Source organism: Physeter macrocephalus, chromosome 13 (assembly GCF_002837175.3).
Source record: "Physeter macrocephalus isolate SW-GA chromosome 13, ASM283717v5, whole genome shotgun sequence".
Lineage (NCBI taxonomy): Eukaryota > Metazoa > Chordata > Mammalia > Artiodactyla > Physeteridae > Physeter > Physeter macrocephalus.
Genome location: NC_041226.1, coordinates 21057460 through 21063481, shown reverse-complemented (window position 1 = coordinate 21063481; position 6022 = coordinate 21057460). Strand labels below are relative to the sequence as shown.

The 6022-nt window shown below is 37.1% G+C and overlaps 1 long non-coding RNA gene across 1 annotated transcript; it reads left to right on the top strand.

The window, feature by feature from the left end:
* Nucleotides 1–910: 910 nt before the first annotated feature.
* On the top strand, nt 911–5109 carry LOC114487479 (uncharacterized). Its single transcript, XR_003682604.2, has 3 exons — nt 911–977; nt 1590–1746; nt 4545–5109. It is a non-coding gene; the product is annotated as an uncharacterized lncRNA (long non-coding RNA).
* The last annotated feature ends 913 nt before the right edge of the window (nt 5110–6022 follow it).

The window sequence follows — 6022 nt, the reverse complement described above, 5'->3', positions numbered from 1 at the left end:
AGGATAAGGCCCAGGCTTGAATGAACGTGAGCTCTGGCCCCGTTTAACTCGTGGAAAATGTTTCCACGTAGCCTTTTGAAGTTATTTAGAAACCAGGACATAATTTCAAATCTCCTCCCCCGCGCCTCCCCAGTCGTTCCAGTTCACCTACTTGGTAGCTGGAGTGAAATAGGAGCCATTTAAAAATCTCCTGTGCTGGAAACATAGTAGAAGCTGCCCCAGTGTCCTCTTTTCTCCCTTCTCTCAATGTTAGTTGAATTGAGCAATAGAGTTGTTGGTTGCTGACTTACAACAAATGCTTGCCCTTTTGCTTCCGTTGCTTGATTTAACGAAATTGTGAGTGTACTTTGCCTGTTGAGAAAATTAAACATGATTACAAAAAAAAAATGTTTTTTAACCAACAGCTAGATAGACATATTGTAAATGACATCTTCTGAAAGACAAGGCTGGTTTTGTGGGCATGCAACCTGTCCAGTGGAACAGGACCCCAGAAGGACTCCCGAGGTCCTAGTTTCTTTCCTGTGCCGCAGTGTTAATAAATTCTGAAAGGGCCCACATATTTCCGTTTTGCAAGGGGCCCTGCAAATGATGTGGCCGATTTTCTGAAAGGAGTGGAAGGTGAAGTGACCTCTATTGGAACTGATGTTATAAATATAGATGCCACTCAGGAGACTACGTGTCAGCATTTGTCTCCGTGGCCCAGGCCTATTTGGCCATAGTGACCTATGGACTGAACTAATCTGTGGAGCTGTGGACCGACTGGAATTTGGGCTGAAGATAGCATTTATTTAATCAAAATAATATTTTTATTCTGAGGGAGCATTGAAATGAAAAATTCATTTTACTTTCTACTATTTTTAAAAATTAATTATTTTAAAAACTTTAATTTATTTTATTTATTTTTGGCTGCGTTGGGTCTTTGTTGCTGCCTGTGGGCTTTCTCTAGTTGCGGCGATCCGGGGCTACTCTTCCTTGCGGTGCGTTATTTTTTAATACAAATTACTGAAAACGGAATTTTCTTCAAACTGAGTTTCGCAACTAAAATAGAATACCCAAGTTTGCAAGTTATTTAGAACTGATAGGAAATATTTGGAGAAACTTAAAGGGGATTTATTTAATAAATTGATTGCTCTGGGGTGCAGACTAGCCTAAGAACTGTGAGATCAAGTCTTTTACTGAAAGGTTCTTGTGTTGATACAGTGTGATGATAACCGGAAGTAAAATTTAAAATTAATTTTACTCAACATAAATACAATTATAATATATAGCTCCAATAAATTTCTGTTTCTTCTTTAATATTATATATATAATTTTGTAATATATAATTTGAAAAGATATAACTATGCGCCCCCCCATATTCATTGCAACATTATTTACAATAGACAAGACATGGGAACATCCTAAGTGTCCATCAATGGATGAATGGATGAAAAATGAGATTTTATGATATGTGCACAATGGGATATTACTTAGCCTTAAGAAAGAAGAAAATCTTGCCATTTGTTACAAGATGAATGAAACTGAGGGCATTATGCTAAATAAAATAAATCAGACAAAGACAAATAGTGAATGATTTCATTTATATGTAGGCTCTAAAAAGCAGTTCAACATGACGTAGGAAGAGCCTGAACTCATCTCCTCCCAGAGACACACCAAGTCTACAGCTACTAATGGTACAGTTCACTCCGAAAAAGACGTGAAAATTAGCTGAGTAACTCCTTCACATCAGCAAACACATCAAAGCAGGTAAGAAAGGCTGAGACAGAGTCTCGCCATAAACCCAACCCCTGGTATGGCAGCCCGCAATCCCAAGGGACCTCACAGACCCTGAGCTTCTCCCCAGGAGTGAAGGGTTATCCCCTGCTTCAGGCACTCCAACTTTTAAGACCTGCAACTGAAAAATGAGTCTCCCAAACATCTGGCTTTGAAAACCATGAGAGCCAAAAGGCTGTTCTCCTCTCTTTCTTAATATCTCAACATCCGCAAATTGATACCACTTTCACCTTACCTGTCTTTCACTAATTTCAAAGCTTCACAAAGTAAAAATTACATATTCCCACTTTCCTGATTTCAGTTAGATTCATCCCAAGGTCTAATAAATTTTAATTATATTATTAAATACAGTATTGATTATATTAATACAAATATATATTTGAAAAGAACACTTAAAATATAGAAATTAATAAAAATTAAATCACCAATAATCCTACTATTTAAGAGAGAACCTCATTTAATTTTTCTGATAGGTCATTTTGTTATGGACCAGGTTTCTTGGCCTTCTTAATCTATAGAAATTGATCAGAGGCCAGACAAGAATTAAAGGCAAGGCATTATTGGGGCCCCTGCTGCAGCAGGGGAGAGTGAGAACAAACAACGGTTTCCCTCGCTTGCTTGCTCCCCGAGCGGGGGCAGGCGAGCTTGTTCCTTATATGGGGTGAGGGTAGGGGTGTGTCCCGCGGTCCCGGAGGGGTGGCTTAGGTGTTTTGCCCACCGCTTAGGTGGTGTAGTGTGCACGGGGCATGTGCAGTACCCTGCTTTTGCTCCCAACCCCCTGCTTTTGCTCCAGACTCTTCAAAGGTGGCAGTTGGGTTTTTTGGTCTCTTTGTATCTTTTGTCCAAAATTTGCCCTAGCTGCAGCTTGCATGCAGTTATTTTTAGTCCCATATAGTTTCTTTGTATTTTGTTGCTTGAAGAGAGGTGTGTCCAGGTGGAAGCCCTACAGCACTGCAGCATGGGTCCCAGGCCCCGGCCTGTCTCTGTCTGATCATTTAAAGTTTGAAAACAGTTGCCTGCAAAACTTTTGTGGCTGACGAAATTTTGGAAGCAGTAGTGACACCTTTTTCACTTTCTAACATGAATGTTTAGACTTTTTAAGTTTTTAAGATAAATTTTGATGATTTATGTTTTCCAGAAAGGTAATCTCTTTTACCCAGATTTTATATTTTTTGTAGCATTTTATTTAAAAAAATAAAATTATCCACACCTCTGGTTATCACACTTTTCCCCTTGTTAGTGCTGAGTGTTTGGGTTCTTTCTCTTTTTAGCTTGCTTCTTTCATTCAGAGATGATTCTTTTTAGTTGGCCTTTCCAAAGAATGATACTTAGATTTGTGTATGAATTTTTTTAATGGAAATTTAAAATGTATTCCTACAAGAGAGATTATTGGGTCAACTATTTTGAAGATTCTTACTATTCTTGAAATATACTGCCAAATTGCTTTCTAGAAAGTTCCTAAGATTTATGTGCAGCGTTTGTTTATTTTTATTTTTCCCTTTCATATATTGGTCATAACTGCCAATTATACCTCAATAAAGTTGGAAAAAAATTAAAATAAATAAAAAACAGACCAGGGTCATATTATATGTATTGTTCTAAAATTCCCCATCTTTTCTTTTTAACAGCTGTATAGTGTTTCATTCTGTGCATATACCATACTTTATTCAACCAATACCTTATTGCTCTGGTTATCAATGCTGCATAAAAATGACTCTAAAACTTAGTCATGTGATATATCATTTTGTTGCACTCACTCTGTGAATTCAGACAGAGCACAGGGGGGATGTCTTGTCTCTGATACATGATGTCTGGGGCCTCAGCTGGGGAGAACTAATAGCTGAGGTGACTCAGTAACTGGGGAATGAAATCATCAGTAGACATTTTTAGTTACATGCCTGGTGGCTGATGCTGGCTCTTGTCCAGAGCTCCTACCTCTCCATGTGGTCTGACTTCCTCACAGTATGACAACTAGAGGGTAGTTGGACTTTTTACATGGCGGCTGAAGGCTCTAAAAGTGATTGTCCTGAGAGAATCAGGCAGAAGCTGCATACCCTTTTCTGGCCACTTTTGCATTCTATTGGTCACAGTAGTCAGAAGCCTTCCTAAATTTTGGTAGAGGGGACATAGACCCCCATCTCTTGATGTGTCAAAGAATTTGTGGATGTGTTTTAAAACCACCACACCTATTATGAACATGTAGACTCTTCATGGTTTTGTTCATTACAACAATAGAACAATGAACATGTACATACTGTATCTGTGTGCACACCGCAAGGATTCCTACAGGGAATATTTCCCATGAACAGGGCATGGCCATTTAGAATTTTGATAAATCTACCTAATAACACTCCTACAAGACTTTGCCAAATTTGTGCACCCTTCAGCATATGAAAGAAACTGTTTCCTTATCCCTTTTATTACACCAACCTGTATTTGAACATTCCAAGGTAAAAATATTTTTCTATCAAGGAATTTTTCATGGGTAAACAGTTTTCCATATAATGTATTTTACCACTCTCATTTGCATGTTTAGATTGTTCCTAATTTTTCATTACTATAAAAGAATTGATGATGTATATCCTTGTAAGTAAACCTTTGCCCGCTTTCTTAATTATTTCCTAAGGACACAGTCCTAGAAGTGGAATCTCTAAGTCAAAATTTATTCTCCTTTTTAAGCCTCCTGATATGTATTGCCAAAATAACAGAATGTTTATACCATTTTACATTCCCATCAACATCTTCCATTCTCTTTATGCTCCTTTCATTAGGCCACATTGCTCTGCTTGTGGGATCAATCCCTTTCTCCCGGCAGTGGAACCACTGGACCACCAAGGAGTTCCCCCATTAGGCAATGTTCTTCAACAGTGGGATATTTTGCATTTTGTAATGTATAACCCAAAGCACATTTCATTACAAATTCCCAACGTGAATTCAGAAATCACATAGAATAACTGTCTAGTTGTAATTCTTTATGACTGGGATGTTTTGATGAATACAGTGTCTCTTTGCTGCATACCATGTGTTAAAAATTTAGAAAACCTAATACCTAGACTACACCATTGTCATTATTTCCCTGCCCCCAATATAGCTGCATTTTCAGAATGATGCTTTGGCCTTATTTTCTTATACAGATAGCTGAAATGAAAACATGTAACATTTGAAATGGCTTTATATAATATTTATAAAGCAGTTCAATGCCCTCTTACAAAGTCTCCTATAAGTATTTCTCTTAGCACTAGGGGTCTTAATAAAATTTGCTTTCCCAAATAAACTACTATACTTCTGTCCATCAATAAGAGCTATGTATTGTATTTCCTTCTTTGTCCTGTTTTTTAGGATGTTCATAACTAAGTTTTCCCCAATTACTATAGCACTGTTTACTTTAATCAAGATTTTTATAAATACAGATTTTATTTTCTTTTCCTTTATTTCTTATTTCTCTCTCTCTTTTGGGAGTCTTTGGCTCTGACTACAATTAATCTACCTTCAATAATTTTTAGAAGTTGGAGAGGGAAGTTCAAATCAACTGGTAAAAATTACATCTTTAATTAGTAATACAGATGATTTGGAGGTTGGGCTAAGTATGTATTAGTTTTTGTATTAGAACAACTTTGAAGCACTTTAAAAATGAGAGTGTGAAATTCCTATTTAGGTCTTCTGCCCATTTTTGGATTGGGTTGTTTGTTTTTTTGATATTGAACTTCATGAGCTGCTTGTATATTTTGGAGATTAATCCTTTGTCAGTTGCTTCATTTGCAAATATTTTGTTTCATTAGGTCCCATTTGTTTATTTTTGTTTTTATTTTCATTACTCCAGGAAGTGGGTCAAAAAAGATCTTGCTGTGATTTATGTCAAAGAGTGTTCTGCCTATGTTTCCCTCTAAGAGTTTTATGGTGTCTGGCCTTACATTCAGGTCTTTAATCCATTTTGAGTTTATTTTTGTGTTCTAATTTCATTCTTTTACATGTAGTTGTCCAGTTTTCCCAGCAGCACTTATTAAAGAGGCTGTCTTTTCTCCTTCATATATTCTTGCCTCCTTTGTCATAGATTAGGTGACCATATGTGCATGGATTTATCTCTGGGCTTTCTATCCTGTTCCATTGGTCTATATTTCTGTTTTTGTGCCAGTACCATACTGTCTTGATTACTGTAGCTTTGTAGTATAGTCTGAAGTCAGGGAACCTGATTCCTCCAGCTCCATTTATCTTTCTCAAGATTGCTTTGGCTATTCGGGCTCTTTTGTGC